The 21,080-nt window shown below is 31.4% G+C and overlaps 1 long non-coding RNA gene across 5 annotated transcripts in view; it reads right to left on the minus strand.

Moving 5' to 3' along the window:
- The window catches only part of LOC145664344 (uncharacterized), a 563,008-nt gene continuing 541,928 nt past the window's right edge, over positions 1 to 21,080 (minus strand). For all 5 annotated transcript variants that reach the window (XR_014127413.1, XR_014127414.1, XR_014127415.1 and 2 more), the window contains 2 exons: positions 1,853 to 1,957; positions 1 to 547 (listed from right to left, as the gene is read on the minus strand). This is a non-coding gene — a long non-coding RNA (uncharacterized LOC145664344). The remainder of the gene's footprint in view (positions 548 to 1,852; positions 1,958 to 21,080) is intronic.

Below are 21,080 nucleotides of genomic sequence, written 5' to 3' on the forward strand. Positions count from 1 at the left end.
TTATTAATGACATTACATGGATATATATTAACTTAAAGTATACAATAATACTTCTAAACATTATAGAAGATTGTTCAGATTTCAGATTTGTTATATAAATAAAAGAAAATAAATCATATAGGCCTATTCAATTTTCCTTATATATTTTTTAATCATATTGTATTCATTTTGCTCTTTTATAACTAATAATCATTAGAATCATTTGCAGCAAACTAACAATTTTCTACGCACTAAGTTCTCCTACTAGCTTTTAAGAATTATCCTCTTAAATATTGTTAATCAATTATAATATTTTTCTTCCTCCCGCTTGTTTCTTCCTTGTAGTAAGCATTCTCTATTATTTTCACATAATTCAGTTTCTTCTCAACCATCAACAGAATTACTGATAGGTGACTGGACGCAATTTTAGGGCACCTATGCAATACGGTCTTCTATGAATGGAATACCTTCATTTTGATGGAGGAATTATTTCCTTTAGTATCATCTGTTATTCGTAATATTCTTTCATCTTTTCTCATTTTATCTTCATCCAAGTCTTCTTATATTCCTAATAAGACAAAGGAAAGACTAAATATTTATCATGCATCAACAAACACATTATTAACCATTATATGGGATCTAATGTAATTTACAAGTATTAGCTACAGTAACAAAGTATAATGTAAGAAAATATGAATTAAACATATTGATTTTTATGATTTACCGAAATCAATTAGCTATTTGGTTATGATTACATTTAGTTACCGTTTTATTCAATTAATTTAATTTATTTCGGAATATTTACTATCTACCGCGAGTTGATTCTTCGTTTAGGCTAACTACTTCATCTTTACGTTTCATTCATCTCTGAGTGTAATAAATCACATTTATGTTTCGTCATGGAGTTTGAAACCCCTGCATGAGGAACTCATAATTAAAAGTTTAGAACGAAATAAGTTTCGGTTTTGATTTGATTTGAATTTAGTGTACCTTTCAGCAGTGATGTTATATAAGACGTGGAACTAACGCTTAAGGTTTGATTTAAATCACATGATCTCACGCCGGAAGTCCAACCCAAGTCTCCCATGTCACAGGTCCGTACGCTAACCACTTAGCTATGAGAGTTCAAATGCATAATATAAACCAAGATTGTAGAAAACATTAATTACTAAGAAAAACGAGCAAAAATTTATTTCATACTTACCGTATCCCAAATAGTTTACGTATACAAAGACACAATAATATACTATTTATTTACTGGAAATAATTTAGGAAAATAATTTTTACTTTCCATTATTTGTAAATACCATTACGAAAGCTTAGTTGAGTTTGGAATAAAAAAGGATAAATCAAGAATAGTATTGTAAAAAAATCTTTTCTCTTGAAATATTTTTATATTTTAAAAAATCGATATCTTCCCGACTATTTAATTATTTTTTTTAACTTTTAGTACAATAATTCATTTGCTTCTTTTCAAATAACGCTTACCCTAAACGCTATTTGAAGTATGTTTGGACGAGTAGAAAAGTACTACGTCCTAGTTATATCATTCCATTAAAAAGTGACGAACGTAGATAGATGGCCAACTTACAGAAAATAAATTTTTACTTTGAAGCTAAATCTAGTATAAACTATAGTGTGACAACTTTTAGTGAAATGACTAATTTGTATGTAGGATTTTTAATTTTTATTTTTGCTCAGCAGTTTGCTAAGGAAGTCTAAATTTGCATCACAGTTTTATTATTTTATATAGCATTTTCAACAGCAATGAAAAAAGAAATTATATATTTATTTTATTGCTTTAGGTGAACATAGACTAAACATATAAAGACTAAAAATAAATGTGAGTATATAGAATTATGTATTTACTTACATTTTTCATACCTAAATTACATCTTTTTCTAAGCGCCATCTCCTCTTAGTCACTTTTACCGTCCATGTAGAGTAAATGTTTGAAAGTAAAATGTGCAAATTGTAACTGAAATAAAGAACAGAAATAATAAACTGAAAATAACTATTGAAATTTCGAATATTAACCAAACCATTATTTGTATTATTGAATTTGTATACTAGTATAAATTCAAGTATTCAAAGGAAACCACTCATCATCATCTTTAAAGATGTATTTTTAATCCTGACCTTGGTTTACTAAAATCTATAGCAATACAGATAAAATTTTATGATAGTATTTTAATATAGTAATTTGTACTGAATTCATCCTAAAATTACCAATAACAATATCAAGGTGTAGATATATTTTAGTTTGCAATATTCTATATTATCTATTGGTAAAATTAATGTCCTATGGCAGCCTTTCCCAATCTTTTCCATACTGCGGTCCCCATTAGAGTCTACAATACATGTAAAGGAACCCTTGCAATGTATACGATTAGTATTTATATTTTCCCCATGTTAGTATATAGGGTGGTAGTAGGTATAATAGGGTGGTAGTAGGTATCAAACCTGGGGCTGGACACCTCGACTAAGATGTTGTAAATATATAAATAAATCCAGTGCGTAAACAAAATTAAACCACAATAGCCTACCCATCAGGTATAGAAAAGAGTATTTTTCTAAAAGAAAAATGTATTAACTTAACTTCAACAAGTTAACATGATAACTGTATGACTCACCGAGGTACACAACTTCAGTTAATGTCATGGTTGGTGTTCTCTTTCAGCCACTAACCTGCAAACGGCAGGATCAGCATCAAGTCTATTCCTGTACTTATTCTTCAGACGAGAAATTCGATCATTTAACTTAAAATGGTGTATTTGTCACCAGTGTGTGTTTTTCTCAGGTTGGATTGAAGATCCTTGCAGGTCCGCAGACCCCAGGTTGGGAAAGGCTGTCCTATGATAAAAAGCAAGGACAATAATTGGCATGTATGAGAAAAAATAGGATAAGGATAGGATGTAAGAAGACTTTTCAAGCTATATTTCTAACACCCATATGCGTATTGATGCTATGTTAATACGTGTTTTAGTCTCTCTCTTTTTCTCTCTCTCGCTAGTGTATTGAGTATCTGTATTGCAAAAACGACAAACAAATTAAAAAAACAGATTTTTTTTCTAAATATTTCCAGATTGAAAAATCACACAAAAAGAACATTGTATTGATGTAATTCGAATTCACAGAATCGACATATGTGTGTGGGAAGGTAAAAGACATAGGTATGTTAAGTTTCCCCTCCTCTTTCGTAAAAAAAACAACCCAACAGAGTTATATATATGAAAAAGAACCCAAGAGAGTCTTTTGAAAGAAGGCCACTTTGTTAAACCCAACTCCCATTCTTTCTTTCTTTCTCTCTCTCTCTCGCTCACTCATTCGCTGTCTCTCCACTGCTTTAAACCTCCCTTCCCCCAACTCCTCTAGGTTCGTTCCAGCAGCTTCATTTGCTTCCATGAACCATCTTCGCAGTTATCGATTTTCTATTTCTTTTTTTTTTAAAAAAAAAAAAAGCTCTCAGGTAACAGTACTTATCTCCAACTTAGTATATTATTTTTATATAACGCTTTATTATGATGTGATTTCTTTATATTCATCTCGTACATATATATATATATATATCTGAATTTATTGATATTAGGTTCATTATTCTGCAATAATAAGTTTAAATTGATTTCACTTAATATTTTTAAAGCATTCATGTAACAATGAAATTAATCAAAATACAATACAGAACACTAGATTGGTACTTAGATATACATCATTGACACCCTTACTGGTGATAAGAAATAAAAACGTTTCATTATTTTAAGCAAAATGTTAATATATGTGTGTGACAAAGACTTTTTTATGTATTCTCTCGTAATGTAGATTTCTCTTTTACAGTGGTAGGCGATTATTTCAAAATGGATTCATATTTATAAAAAGAGCAGTATATCGAAACAAACCAAATAGTACTTATACTGTCTATGTGAAAACAATATCATCTATTCACGAAGAAATGCAACTGGGCTGGAGCAGATAGTTTACCAACCATGCTGATCTGCTAAAAAATAATTTGTTTGTTGAGTTAAAATATGAAGAATCAAGAAAAAATTGAGTATGACTGATGTATGTTCCTATTGTAATTATGTATTGTACTAATAGAACATTTACATCTCTTTCTTTTCAGGACTCTTAATGTAAATTTTATTTTAATTTATAATAAAATAAATTTTAATTAGAGTTACTAGTAAATTGTACTGAAATTACTGTTTATTTCAAAGTATGATATAGTATGTGTTTAAAATGAAATGCTGCCTTTAACATAATACTTTGAAGTTTAAATTAAGGAAACTTATTAGAAATTGAATATAAATGAAATATTCATAGAAAGTGAAATATAGTTATCTGCAGGTGAGTTAGTTGCTAAATTCGTTTTATCTTTCTAGTCCCCAGTATTTCTTTCAGATCTTATCTCGTGCAAAAAGGCAGTATTACTCAAAAGAGATCCGTACACATCCATTCGGAAAGACGCAGTAGACATAATATCTAATGATTTGTTTCTCTAAGCTTCACCAAAGCTGTTAATTTCATATTTTTGTCCGAAAGATTTATTTTTCAAATATTAACTGCTAGGGTTCAATATTTTGGCTTGAAATAAATACACATACATAATTTGTGACATCTTAGCTTTGGGATACTATTTACTCACTCTTCTATTTGACATTTCAATTCTCTCTATGTATGTATACGCATTTAATACAGTAAACTCTAAGCCAAAGTATAGTGTTGTTGAAATGAAGTATGGAATACAAACAAAATGCCTAAAGCCGTACTTGAGAAAATAGCATTTTTTTTTCATCTTTTAGGAAATTTTTCTTATTTTGGAAGGATAGGAAAAAAGTTTTAAAAAAAACAGGAAATTGTTATATATATATATATATATATATATATATATATATATATATATATATATATATATATATATGCGTATACCTACGTCGAGGACAACGAACTGTTTTTAAAAATAAGTTTTCATTTTGTATATAAGAGCCATAAAACGTGTACAATCTTTGAAATTTCAATATTATTTTGTTGATATTTCGTTATATAAATGGCATAAATCATTTATAGTGCAAAAATTCATAAACAATACTTTACCTTTGGGGATGATTTTAAAAAACAAAGTTTTCCGTGACTTATAATTTGGTTGATATTTTACAAATAAATATTTCACCAATAACTTCAGCATAAAATGATGCAATTTAGGAAATTCAAGTAGAAAGTGAAGTGTGTTGGGGCGCGCATTATATTTGTCTTGTTTCTGTGAATAGATTCTTCTTCCTGTTTTCTAATAAGAATAGAGAAATAACCTATATATTTATGGTAGAATAATTACTCATTCCTGCTACAAGTATTTCAGAACGATAATACTATGAATCATAAGCTAGTAGTAATCTAGTAGTAATCTTAATAATAATCAAACTAGTAGTAATTTTAATAATAAAATACCCTGGAGATCATCCATTGGAGAGTCTTGAGTAAAGTTATAAAAAATTATGAACTCCAATTCATTTGAATAAAGGGGAAAACTGTAGTTACTTCTCTTTCTTTGTACAAGCTCACATAACTTGTTCATGTACTAATGGATTCAATAGAATAGAATAAATGGATTATTTTAGATATGTATCCTTAACACCTTAACCTAAGATCTATCCTTAACTAAGGACAGCTGCTCGTAAATAAATTTTTGAGTTTACGTTTTATTTAAAATCTCCTTACTTTTGTATGTACCATGAACCCCTTATTTTTGATGAAGAATTTTGTTTATGCGTCAGTCTTCATCCGATACATTATTGTATAATATTTGTATCTGAATTAATATATTTATTAGCTATAACAGTGAACTCTTGAAGTACCTTATGGAACTCACAGTCAATTTTACTGTTCAGAATAAAAGTAAAGAACTATATTCTACTTCATAAGCAGCAAATTTGAGTGGTTATAACACACTTCCCCATTCACTCTTTCATAATACATGCCATTATCTTTGACTGAAGCCGTTATTCTATATCCTACAAAGAATGCACAAGTAAAGGGAAAACGTATAATAATCTGCGTAAAATACAAACGTTGTAATTGCAACATGCCTGTACGAAACACAGTACCCACCAAGTAAAATGGTAGAACTTGCGGCGTGGGGTCCTAATATAATTTTATTATTTTCTCAGTACTTAATTTTGTTTTATTTGGTTTTCTCAATAGCTTCAGGAAAAGAAATCTACAAAGAACAGTCCATCATCCTCATTATAGGCTTTCCGTTATTATCAGGAAGTCATTTTATGGTACTGAGAATCTTCCATGCTCCATGGTCTTTAAATAACGAACAAAAGCGTGTTTTATTTAATTTGACTAATGAAACCTATTAAAAAATTACTTTTATTGGTTCAACAAGTCACCCTCTCCCACGTTCGGTATGCTAGTTGATAGAAAATATATTGATCAAGAATTAAATGTTATATTATAATATAGGAATAAAGTTCTGTTTTGTTAATGGTAATAAAACGTTTTATCATTGTCTTCCAAATAAACAAAGAGATGTTTATGAATTCACTATAACACATATACAGCTTCCGTCATATTATATTGGATTTAACAAATAGAATTTTCGTGTTTGATTGGATTAGAATATCTATTAGTAAGAAATAGGTTTCTTCATGTTATAATAGGTTTCTCAGGTCAGAGAGTGTCTTTATAGGATTCGGTGTAATAATAACAGTTTACATGTACACAGAGGAGTTGAGTTGATTTTGAGTTTAACGTCCCTTTCACCAGCGAAGCTGTATGAGACGTGAGCCTACTGATTAACGTGGAATCCGAACTACATGAGCTTCCGCTGTGAATCAAATCCAGGTGTCCTACGCCAAAGACGTGTACGCTAACCGCTTAGCCACGAAGAACCTCATGTGTAAAGAGGAGTTGATATTTTGGAATAAATATGAAAATATTTTTTTTAAAATTATTATGCCTTTTAGGTTAAAAGATGGGTGATTATTGACAGTAAGTGATTGTGAAACTAAATTTGTTTGCTTTACCACCGGAAATCGAATCCGGGTGCACGCTTTAGCCACAAGACCAGAGTGAAGTCCACGCTGACATGTTCTTTTAAAGATCGGGTAGTAATTATTAAACTGAATTCACTCTACGTAGAAAGCAGATCGTATTTGTTGTTATTTTGAGAGATTACAATATTTATTACAAATGATTGTACTTGAGTTTAAATCATATATATAAAGGGTTTTTGGAGGTATTAAAAGTGATTAAATAATAGTAGATTTTGTATTACTATTAAACTTTATAAAATGAAAATGAAATATTTAATTTAACGTCTCATGATTATGCCATTTTATGTTAAAGGAGACGGATGATCGCTGAAAGTTGATTATTTAAATTGTTTGGTGGAATGTGAATGTGGGAGGAAACAAATGAATCCCACATAAAATCCTTAGGCACGATGTTATCCACCGGTGATTGAACCATCGATTTCTCACATTAAAAGTGAGCGCTCTAAATTTTGTAATATAAGTTGAGGTAAAAATATATTAAAAAAATAGTCTATTTAGATTACTATTTGTTTGCTCCTTAGACCTATTTCGCAACTAGCCTATCAATGTTATCAAATTGGGATTTCATGACTGCAGATATGAGTGAAACTACACTATCGAAAGAAAATATAATTGTTAGGTGCAATTGCTTATAACTTTAATGAAGCCATAATTATTGACTTCTTGTATATGTGATATTCCAATCCTAATTTTCAATCTAACTTTCCGCGCTAACTCCTGAATTTTACACCTTTTTGTAGATTAAGAAAAAAAATAGATGTAGAGATCTGACCACCTTAATCTTCTTACCTGACTTGGTTTATCTACTTAAATACATATAGTTAGTAGGCTAGAATATTTAGACAAAGAATATCTATCCTCTCAATGCCAAAGATATATGCGATGGGCACCATGAGATTCAAGCATGAGTTTCAACTTGACTAACAGAAACTATTTTGATTTGAAGGTGAGGGCATCAGTAGTACTTTAAGATGGACGTGAGTGAGGACGAAGAATAAGTATTAATTTGATAGTGAGAATATCAGCAATTTTTGAGAGTGAGGGAGAAATATTGATTTAAATATGAAGATGAGTGATGATTAGGAGAAATATTCATTTCTAGTACGTAAGAAAGCTCTGGTAAAATAGTTCTAATCGTAGTGCTCACCACATCACCTTTATGTACTTCCGAGGTCTCGAAAGAATGGACCTTTCCTTCAGGCTTCCCGTATACCTACTGGGCTTATCCTATGTGGGAAGAGGGGTTACCTTTACCTTTTAAATTAAGGCTACGTATATCGTGAATTGACATAATACAGCAACATGGAATATGATTAACACTTTTTTATTGGATACAAACTATTGATTTGAGAAACAATACCAAATACGATCTCTTCGTTAATTTGGATAATTTATTTTATGTTCTTCTATACGAAATTCCAATTGCATTTTGTTGATTCTTTCTATTGAGAGATATCGTTAATATTGAATTTCTGAGCTACGTCACAGAGTTGTATATAAACCACAAAATATGGTTTCATCAAGGCATGTCATGAACAATATTAGACTTCGATTTTGGTTTGTATGGTTATATTTATATCGAACTCGTACTGGCTATGGTGGTCACCTTGTAAATACGCATCAGAGGAAACTGCAAGCTTCCTGAGCTGTAATATCCGTGTTCGAATCCAGTTATGACACAATCATTATGGTTGGCCCAGGTGCAAAGAAAACAAGCAATGTTGAACGCAAGCTCCAGACTGTTAGAAAGATTTCTTTCTTTTTTTTAGAAAAATAAAATGGCCTCTCTTGTGTTCAGCAACCTGTCTGGTGAGAGCGGAAGCAGGAAAACTGCCCCGCCAAGAGTTGAAGGAAGACTTGGCTACTTGTAATGCAAAATTACCATTTTGAAATGAAGAATGATGATCACCCGCTTATTGCTTCTCATGCAAATCAATTTTTTGAACGCGAACAATAGCATAGTGACACATAAGGACACGTGTACGATAGCCGAGAGCGTCAGCTTCCAATGGTTTACACAGAGATCTTTTACTACGATATTAATTTTACTACTCATCTTATAAACATATTTTTTTATTTCTGTTTTTATGTTTTCTTTCTTAATTCATAGACAATTATAAATGTTATTTTTTTTAGTAATGGAAGATATCATAAATTCCCAAAATTTCTAACCATATGATGTCCTCCATACACATTATTTTGATTCATCTTCCATTATTCTACCTTTAAAAGCCAACATTTTTTAGTGCTATTTTCTTTTAAAGATGTCCTCCCGGCTGGTCTTATGGCATCGTTGGTGCTGTTTTACTAGTTTGATTACCGGCCAGAAAGCATTGAAATTTTAACGTATTCCGGAGGTTCGGATCCATCTTAAACTTTAGGTTCAATTCTCATATAGCTTCGGTGATAATAAAAAAGACGCTAAACCCTAATCAACCAAATCATCTTCAAAGAAAATAATTTAAATTACTAGAACTAGTTTTTAAAAAAATAGCATGTTTAAAGAAAGTACAAATTCACAATAATTTTAAATAATGTCAAAATTAGATGTTTTATTAATAAAGGTATATATGTATTGAAAAAGGCAAAGGAGAATCACTGCATATTCAGTATGTGGTAAAAGTTTAAAAAAACAAAGTTTATGATTGATCTTCCATGTCTGTATAGTTAGCATACTCGGCCTCCATGCGAGAAGCTTGAGTTTGGTTCTGGATAACAGTTTATATGATTTGAATCCACGTTTAGCTAAGGATCACGTCTTATGTAACTCATGTGCTGAAAAGGGTCGTTCCAATCAAATTTTGAAATAGGTGGCGCGGTGGCTCAGTGGTAGGGCGTTCACCTCCGGTGTTTGGGGTCCGCGGTTAGATTCCAGCTCGCGCCGAGTGAACTTTGTGGTGGACAAACATCGTGCTCGTGGGTTTTCTCGGGGTTCTCCCGTTTCCTCACACTTTCTTCATTCCACCATTTGATTCATCTCTGTTCATCATCTCCTTTAGCCTTACCGGCATAACCGTGGGACGTAAAACTTAAATATTTCATTTCATTTTCTTCAAAGTTTGAAATACAGTACATCAGAAGTGAGTTTTTGAACTTATGTTTTCTTCCACTCATCTAGCAAACACTCAATTCAATCGATAGAAAAGAACAAGAGAGGTTGACTTATACAGTATATCCTATATTTTACTTCATATGTACAGTTTCTATCGAAAAAAATGACTCCTCAAAAATTTGATTCATTTGTTTGAAACATTTATATGTATTGGAAATTTACCCATACTGTTTCACTACAAACTATAAGCTTAGCTTTAACCTTGTTGTTACTACAATACCGCGTATCAAGATTGCGAACTTGAATTTAACAAGTTCAGGGCAAAATTTTTAAAGTCCATCAAATAATATTCTTTATGACTAATTTGAATCATATTCGTCATTTAAGTTGTATTACTTGGTCTCAGTGGTAATTAATTTTATAATTAAAATACGAGATTAAAAATATCAATAATAGTCCCACTTCGGTAATGAGTAAGATAGCGTTTTGTACCAATGTTTAGCATTTAATTCTACGCTACTCATTCCACTTTTATTCTGATTTTTGTAAATAAGGAAAGAAATTATGATATTTAAGACATACAGTTTGAAATATACACTTCTAACGCGGAGGAAATTTGCATAAAAGACAATAGAAATTTGAATTGGATCTTAATGCATTTAATTGTATTAGGAACTACATTTCCTTCATTGGTTTAGAAAAGTTCACATCTAACGTGGTTGCAACAGGATTCTTCAATCAAAACGTATTCCCCAATTAATTCAAAGAGGAACGAGTCCCTCATTTGTACTAGATTTTCTTTCATATTATGTTCCTAGTTTATTCTCCAGTAACCAATGTAATATATATTCCCAGAAATCGTTATGAGGAAATGAATCATACTACATTGTACAGTTTACGAAATATATATAAAAAGTTGTTTACGAAGTATAAGCGGAATGTTGTCAGTGTGGTTAGAGAAAAATCAAAGTATTCCATTTTTACGTCCAGTAAACTGCCCGTGTATTTGAGTGTAGATAACACTACTCCAGATAATCTCATTATAATTGTATATTTAAAATTATGTTTAGCTTCTTGAACTCTGTATCCTCTACTCATCTACACACATATATGGATAAACAGAGAAATATATATAACCAAAAACCACTTTTACGATAGTCATGAAAAGTGAAATTCTGGTCAAATTTCGAGTTCTTTCACTATTTTTTCCACTTCTATCGTTAATCTAATGTTAAATAGAAATTTCGTAGTATTTAAGTACACCATACAGTACGTTTACGGTATGTGAAGAAAATCGCTTTAGAATTTCCCAAAATCATCATCTTAAAACAATTCTCCAATTCCTCTAGATTTATTTTTCGTCAGAAATTTAAATTTGTAGAGACAAATGAAGTCAGAATTATGCAGTAGGAAAGAAAAAAATAGAAGAGCCATGTTCCAAGAAGATGTTTAACAACACTATCTTTGCATTAGTAGTTGTATAAACAAGTTGACTTCTGAAATATTCTAATAAAGTGAGTTATGTAATATTGCTTGGTTCATATTAAATATTTGTATTAACATAATTCCTAAGACTAATTTCAGAATATCTTCAATCTAGCATCAAATTATATTTTAAATTATTGAAGAGAAGTTATCGGACACCATATTGTCGAAGATTGTAATGAAATATTTATTTTATAACGAAAACTGAGAGACTTTTTAAAGTATACAAGTATTATTTATGTCATACTATGTGAAATATTTATTTTTCTGAAATATTTATTTATAAATTATGAAGAAAATTTCCTTAACATGTCTCGAGAAAGTACTCAGAAAGTAAATTCTCCTGTACTGTAGTAGTAAAGTTCGGATAGTAAGTGCTTTTAAAGAAAAAACAACTTTATACATACTGTGAGGTTGTTAATAAATTATTTTTTCATGAAACATGAACAAAATTCCCTCAGCCAATTATTAGGAAACTGTTCGAAAAAATCTCATTTTCACCAGTTCATTATCTCTTTAGTAAGTTTTCAGGTGAAAAGACTTGTTAGATTGTTTATTTGTAAATGAAATATGTATTCGTGATGTATACAAAAGAGTCGGAATCACTTTTAAGAATATTTCAAGAAAATTATTATTCACGAGTAAAGTAATCCTCCTGAAGTTTCCCAAGAGAAATTTTAAACTTTCATTTTACAAAAACATAGTTTAGACTATTTAATGATATTTTCTTAAATATCAAGAAAATAATCAGAATCATTTTCTGGAAAATAGTAATTTTTGTTTTCAACCCTCGTAAAATACTCCCATCTTTGAACGTAGGAGAAAATTTTTAAAAAAACTGTTCTAGATAACTTTATATTTAGAAATAAATTTATATAAAAACTTATATTTAAATTGGTTTTGTCAAGTAAATAGCGTGACTTCTAGACTTGTGTTTATATTATTGTGTTTATATTAAAACCTACACAAGTAAGCAACAGATAGATGGATATCGAAAAGTATCTTTTTTGACATGCACTAGACATGAAATATGTAAATAAATTAAAATAGAGGGAAAAAAATCAGACTTATAGGTTAATACCTTTAAGAAAGTTAGGTCTCATATTTGGTTCTGACTTCATATTTTATTTCAAGTTATCTCAATTCTAAATTTATAAGTGTCTCCTGATGTAATACACTAGCTTTAAATTACAATGTTTTACATTGAAAATGAAGTAAAGAAACTTTATTAACTGGAATAAAAATATACATACAAGTTGAATAATATTTGCTCAACAAATACAGTTTCTTCAGACTACTTTCTAAAACAAGAACCTACGTTAAAAAATTGATAATGATTTGAGATAGTACTATATTCACTATAAACATGAGAATATTTTTAGTAGGAGTTAACCTTCTCCGCTGGTCTAATGGCTAGCGTAAGTGCCTTTAGTGCACATGGTGGCGGGTTCAATTCTCGGTGGGAGAGGAAAAAATAATTTCACAATCTTCCATTATTTATCCATCTCCTTGAGTCTAATGGGCACAACTGTAAGATAGTTCTATCCCAACATCCTTAATTTATTTGCTTTTAACGGTCCAAATTCTTCGTATAAACGAAAATATTTTTTTTTTAAAAATCCAACCATGTGCTGAGCTATGCAACGCTAACTTTATTTGAAAGCCCAATATTAGTCTTCTTTTTATATTTACAATATTCTATGTGTTATACTTGCAAAACAAAAACGGTTCAAATTGATGGTAGGAATATGCATTTCCATTAAGTGCTAGATAGAAATTTTGTAACTTACACACACACACACACACACACACATATATATATATATATATATATATATATATATATATATATATATATATATATATATATATATACATATATATATATATATATATATATATATATATATATATATATATATATATATATATATATATATAGTTGTTAAATCCATCTGTCATTATTATACTTTTTTATCAGGTCATATCTACAGAGAGTATGAATTATTGTGTCTAAAGTCAATTTGTATAAATTTGCATAAGGAAGTTAAGTTTTCATTTTTTTGCAACAGGCACTTACTTAGTCAATATAATATTTTACACTTCCAAATTGCTAGAAACGATTACTGTACCTCTATCTTCAAATAAACTACTATTCATGGTTTTTGCACTCGGTTAAGGTGGACGAAAATCTATAGTCTTGTAAAAGAAATGCAATTATTTCATCTTTGAAAAGCCCTGCTATCTTATCCATTTTTGAAATAAATTCAAACAAATACAAATCTTCTTCGGTCTTCTAGAGTTTTATTCCAACCCAAACGAGATTTTTATTCAACATTTCCTACTTACGGTTACAATAATATATCCTTTCTAAGTGAGATAGCTGGGTATTGTCTCTTTGTAATTTATACATCTGTAATTAGTCAATATTAATTTATGATATGGACTGTTGAATAGTGTAAGCATTTTAAGATATTACGATTATTGTATTAATGCAGAAAATAAAAAAAATATAAATTACACATTAAAATCAAAATGTTATAAGTGTATTTACTGGAAAAATTTCCCCACAATTTTATGTCACAGTAGATCTGAGTGAAGACTTGTCATTAAATTGTTATTGTAGGAAATACATAATCATTTGTAATCAGGTTTGTGTCCTTGATTAATTTAAATATAATAATTTTTGGTGGTAGTAATATTTTGAAATACTTATCTAAGTATTTTCGAAAAATATATATACGATTAAGTAGTTTTGTTATGTAAGCTTCTATGTGAATTATCAACAATCATATGAATTTATCATGCTCCAAAAACGTTTTCTATTAGTTTGTTTACAAAATACTTAAATCATTTCTATTTGCAACGTGTTTGCTCAAGTTTAGGGGCATCTTTTAGCACAGAAGGACTTATATAAGAGTGAACCTACAGTTTAAGATAGAATGAGTTTGAATGCTATTCTACCGGGAATTGGATTCGGAATCCCGTGCACCAAAGATATGTTTGCTAGTGACTAGTAAAGCGCAAAAAGCTTTAAATTATTTGTAATAGCATGATATAGCAACTTTTAGAATTTTGTGACAGTCTAAAAAATACTTTCAAGAACATATTTGGAAATGTTGCTCACTAGTAATTGTTTCAGAACGTCTTAACGTCTTAGAACATAATATTGTATTGTTTAGGAGGAGAGGATCTGCCGATTATTACGTACTCTTTTCAATGGAGAAAACCATCACCCGCTTAAGAAATTGAAAATATGTTGAACAGTGTGCACTATTACCAACGTTATTTCAAATGTATTTTCTTTCCACTTTGAAAACCCACATTTTTACTGTACTAAAGCTTATAATTATAATTAATTAGTAAATATTTTGACATTAAAAATATATAATTTTCATAAGCACTTGTGTGGTAAATAAATATTTATTTTCTTATTTTAAGTTATAATAATGCATCACTTCATATCTATGGCATATATGCTGTATTTATTTAATTTTTACTAACAATATTTTCCAAACAAGTTTATTTTTTTAAGAAAACACACAAACATGCTATCAAATGTTTCAATTTTATGTTTGGACAACGACATGATAAAAAAAAAAGAAAGCACAGTGATCGTGATCAAATTCGAGATTTCAATAGATTTTCTCGTTTCATGGCCCCTACATAACGATAAAGTGATTTCCGTGTGTCTGTTCATCCGTTCCCATGTAAACATGTTTGCTCGGTTAATGACTATGCCGTTCCACATAAAAGCACCGAATATTATACCTAATGTTTTTATAAGATTATCTAGAGAAATTTCTCGAATTTTCTTCTGAGCTTCAAAAATAAGGGTAATTTTCTAAAAGGTGAAAATGAAAAAGAAATCTACTTTTTTTAATTGGAAACGGCTCTAAAGAATTGTTTAAATTTCATACATCAATATTTCATTAACAATCCTATATTTTGGTGTAAATTCTTTGAAAACGTCTTCATATTTCATAAACAAATATTTCATTACTAAGTTGGCAATATGAGTTCTAGAAAAATATATCAGGAGTAGTTTATCCTTGGCATCTTGAGGTGAGCATTTAAGTATGATTTTCTCAAAAACCCTTGTTTCAATTTTATTCATATTTCGTTAAGAATCTGACAATATGAAATAAGTCGTTTACTCTAAGAAAATTTACGAGGGGTAGTTTAGTTTTAGAGGAGAGTTTTTTTTTTTTTTTCGGATAATTTTCTCGAAAATAGTTCAGGAGATTGTGTTCATATTTCATAAATGAAATATGTAATTTATGTAATTTACTCTTCGGATGAGTTTTCTAGCCAACTCAAAAGAAGTTTCAATCTAGCTTATTCATATTTCTAAATGATTTGAAGACTTTCGTCCCGATGTCATGCTGGTTTAGATCTTGTCTCGGTTTGTAGTCGTGACAATCTCTTCATCTCTTTTTAATGTGCTCTTAGAATACTGCCCTATCTTTACTGTAGTATTCTAAAACATGATATTTCGTATTACATAATTTTACAAATGTAACTTCATTTATAATATGCTTGAATATTATTCCCCTGTTCGTGGTATATATTCATTTATGACGTAAGATACATATTATTTTGCAATTATCATTTACTAATGCATCCGACAGGCGTGAATTTAGAATGGCTCTTATGCTGGTTAGGTCCTTTTAACCGATAGACAGAGTAAAATTCCCACCAAAATTGTCTCCATTTTCAAGATATATCTTCCATCAAAGTGTTCTGATTTAAAATAGCAGATAATCCCTACTTAAAGGCAACCATTACATTTAAAGCCAGCACCATTATTATTATTATTATTATTATTATTATTATTATTATTATTATTATTATTATTATTATTATTATTATTATTATTATTATTGTAATTACAAGTTCAGAAAAACAACACTGTGTTTCTAATGTTGTGCAAACATTATCATAATTCCCAATTAAATGAGGCGCCTAGGATCAAAAGCTGCCAAATCTATTTTTACCGAAATTGAGTTATATATCGCTTGTTATATATTTGATATAAAGGAATTTCACGGAAACAGAATTTTTTTAAAGAACTTAACATTTCAAACTAAGAAACTAGTTCAAATATGGGACTTTTTAAGCGTGTGTATATGGAGCTTCACTGCACGTTTTGCGAGATTTCTCGAAACTAAGCGAAATGGATGTGGCGGATTTTGATACTAGGTGCCTCGAATGTTAAATTAATTTGGGTTAGATAAACTATTTCATGTTTAGTGCACTGTGTTCATTGTTGCCATTAAGATACTTGAAGATGCAACGAATTCATATTTTAAAAAGTTGGGTGGGATTAGTTACTGTTACAATCTTTTTTCTTTTTTTGGCTTGCTTTTTCCTTAGATCTATTTAAAAAATCCCAAAACTTAGTAGAAATTGCTCACAAGTGCAAGCTAGAGTTAGAGACGGTTTGAGAATCACATATGACTCGTGGTTCGTTACTTGGGCCATACTGATCTACACAAAAAACAATATAATGCAAATTGTAGGCAAATGTAACTCCTAACTTAATCTTACGAGCAAGAATAATTGGTTTGTTGATTTCCATTGAATGTTCCTGACAGCGAGATGGATGTAAACTTATAGTTGAACATTGATTCAGATTGGCATGTTCTCCCATCGAAAATCGCACAAGATTTCACTTCCAAATAAAAGAAGTCTAACCTACAAATCAGGGGATAGCTGCAAGTACTTGGACCTCTTCAATATGATGTTAAATATTTTGAAATTCTGTTATGCGTATACCAAGCGTTATAAAACTACTAAAGATTAACAAATGAATTCCTTTTTACTAGCAAGGGTATTGCCATCTGCAATACTACATATTTTTTGTGGATATTTTGAACGAAAGACTTACCCTTTTTCAATGCATTGTATCGGCAAGGGAAGGCATAATAACAAATTACTGTCCGCGGACCATAATTTCTAAATTAACCTGAGGAAAAAATGGCTAGTACCTGCTCTAACAATTGAAAAGAATTTAACTTTGCTATTCAAAGCAGATAAGTATAGAGATAGCAGATTTGGTTTGTTGACAAACCACGTGCCGAACTCGAAAGCACAAACCCACAAAAAATCGCGCTCAGGTAGGGACGGCACACGATACCTCTTCATTACTCCTTATACTTCCTTTGACCTGAGACGGTTAACCTGTTCTCCCGTCAACAGCCCCAAGGAAAGGGATGAACGGAGGCTTCTTAAACCCCCTAGAAGGGATTCCTGTTACGGAACCATTTTTTGTGCATTTTGGTGTTTGTATATATGGACGCGTGTATGGTGAGTAATGCGTATTATTAAAAGAGATCACTTAAACATCATAGTGAGTTTAACGTGTGTCTGACCTGAAGTGGTACCTCATAAAAAACGGAGCACCTTTTTGTGACTACTTTTTGTAAGGGTGCTCCCAATTTTACTGGTTTAGGGTCTTCATGATATGATCCCTCATCTTAGTCCAGGTAGCTGTACATAATACAAACATATATTAGTGAAGACCTTTTTACGTTGTTGCAGTGTCCTTTCACATTGTGACTTTCAAAACGCAGAATTAATTGTCCAATAGTTAGACATTAAAGTTATTTACGCGTATGGTACAATGTTATCAATAAAAATAGTAATAAAACATGACAAAAAATAAAGGAGCGCAGCTACAATGAAAAAATATTTACAAATTTATAATAAATCCTTTGATCCATGAAAGTTCTTCTGATAGGTTGCGATTATGTTCTAAGGTACCATTGAACTAAAAATCAGGGGATTCAGAGGTTAAGTATTGGGGTACCGCACACACTGTTTGGCACTGCACATACTGTTGAGATTTTGTGGTGTTACGTTTATTCAGGAAAAGTTCCAGTGTTCCTCTCCGTTACCTACGCTGAAGATGGTCCATATCTTTCTCAATGGGAAAATTGAGGGTTTTGTAAATGGATTAGTTTTTAAGCTTCGGTTAGGAGCATCACTGTCATTTTAGATGGTCAAAATTTCTGGTTAGCTCATAACTCTTTAATACAAGAAACAGTCCATAGAAAGACTATATTATTGATTAGTTATATTGTAAATTAATGTCCTTTTCAGTGCTGAGAATATATGTGGATCCGAACTTGTGGATCCGAACCTCATGAGCTTGAAATGAGAATCAAACTAGGGTTATTCCCCTCGAGTATGCTTGTACTAATAGGCAGAGCTATTTTCAATCTTAGAAAGATGTATTATAGTTTCTATTAACATATGACCAGATAAGCTATATCAAATACACTGACCACCCAAAACATTATGCCCACCTCTCTAATATCTGATATGTTCATATATGGCTCGCAAGATATCAGTAATGCTATTTGGTCTGGAAGGAATGAGACTTTGCTAGGTAAGATCGGGTATGATAGATAGATTACCATTTTTTACAAATGTGCATTATCTGTATTTTAACAACTTAGCACTTAAAATATTTCGTCACTCAAAGAACGCTTTGTAAAATAACAGATTTATTTTAAAATGTAAGTGTTCTCTTTATTTATCCTAGAAGCTAACCACATTGTTTGTATGGAACTGAAAGGCTTTCGAATAACATGTTCAAGTGATTAGAAGTTCAAATGGCTTAAGGACACAAAATATGTTAGTCATTAATTCAAGCTCCAACTATTTACGTGTTAATTTTAATATCAACAGCATTATAACAATAATATTCTATATTCGCTAATTCTGTGCTTAAACATAATTATATTTAAAAGAATACTCGTTATTTATTGTGTTGTAGCAAGTATGATACTACTTATTTCTATTAATTTAAAACGCGTGTCAAGTTAGACCAACCACCAACACCAAAACGACCGGAACATATCTCAGAATTATGGGCTATTTATGGGCTAATTAGTTGCTCTAATCCCAATTTTTGGGCTCCTACTGTTTAGCGGGAAATCGGATTCAAAGTGGGCGAGTCCAGCTTGATATCAAGCTAGAACCCCCCATATGGTTAGAATGGTCCGATCGAAAAAATTCAAACGCCAGAATTATGGGCTGTTTATGGGCTAATTAGTTGCTCTAATCCCAATTTTTGGGCTCCTACTGTTTAGCGGGAAATCGGATTCAAAGTGGGCGAGTCCAGCTTGATATCAAGCTAGAACCCCCCATATGGTTAGAATGGTCCGATCGAAAAAATTCAAACGCCAGAATTAAGGGCTGTTTATGGGCTAATTAGTTGCTCTAATCCCAATTTTTGGGCTCCTACTGTTTAGCGGGAAATCGGATTCAAAGTGGGCGAGTCCAGCTTGATATCAAGCTAGAACCCCCCATATAGTTAGAATGGTCCGATCGAAAAAATTCAAACGCCAGAATTATGGGCTATTTATGGGCTAATTAGTTGCTCTAATCCCAATTTTTGGGCTCCTACTGTTTAGCGGGAAATCGGATTCAAAGTGGGCGAGTCCAGCTTGATATCAAGCTAGAACCCCCCATATGGTTAGAATGGTCCGATCGAAAAAATTCAAACGCCAGAATTATGGGCTATTTATGGGCTAATTAGTTGCTCTAATCCCAATTTTTGGGCTCCTACTGTTTAGCGGGAAATCGGATTCAAAGTGGGCGAGTCCAGCTTGATATCAAGCTAGAACCCCCCATATGGTTAGAATGGTCCGATCGAAAAAACTCAAACGCCAGAATTATGGGCTATTTATGGGCTAATTAGTTGCTCTAATTCCAATTTTTGGGCTCTTACTGTTTAGCGGGAAATCTTATTCAAAGTGGGCGAGTCCAGTTTGATATCAAGCTAGAACCCCCCATATGGTTAGAATGGTCCGATCGAAAAAATTCAAACGCCAGAATTATGGGCTATTTATGGGCTAATTAGTTGCTCTAATCCCAATTTTTGGGCTCCTACTGTTTAGCGGGAAATCGGATTCAAAGTGGGCGAGTCCAGCTTGATATCAAGCTAGAACCCCCCATATGGTTAGAATGGTCCGATCGAAAAAATTCAAACGCCAGAATTATGGGCTATTTATGGGCTAAATAGTTGCTCTAAACTCAATTTTTGGGCTCCTACTGTCTAGCGGGAAATCGGATTCAAAGTGGGCGAGTCCAGCTTGATATCAAGCTAGAACCCCCCATATGGTTAGAATGGTCCGATCGAAAAAATTCAAACGCCAGAATTATGGGCTATTTATGGGCTAATTAGTTGCTCTAATCCCAATTTTTGGGCTCCTACTGTTTAGCGGGAAATCGGATTCAAAGTGGGCGAGTCCAGCTTGATATCAAGCTAGAACCCCCCATATGGTTAGAATGGTCCGATCGAAAAAATTCAAACGCCAGAATTATGGGCTATTTATGGGCTAATTAGTTGCTCTAATCCCAATTTTTGGGCTCCTACTGTTTAGCGGGAAATCGGATTCAAAGTGGGCGAGTCCAGCTTGATATCAAGCGAGAATCCCTCATATGGTTACGGTTAGAATGGTCGGATCGAAAACGTTCAAGTGCCAGAATTATGGGCT

Source organism: Thermobia domestica, chromosome 11 (assembly GCF_964235325.1).
Source record: "Thermobia domestica chromosome 11, izTheDome1.hap1.1, whole genome shotgun sequence".
In the NCBI taxonomy this organism is placed as follows: domain Eukaryota; kingdom Metazoa; phylum Arthropoda; class Insecta; order Zygentoma; family Lepismatidae; genus Thermobia; species Thermobia domestica.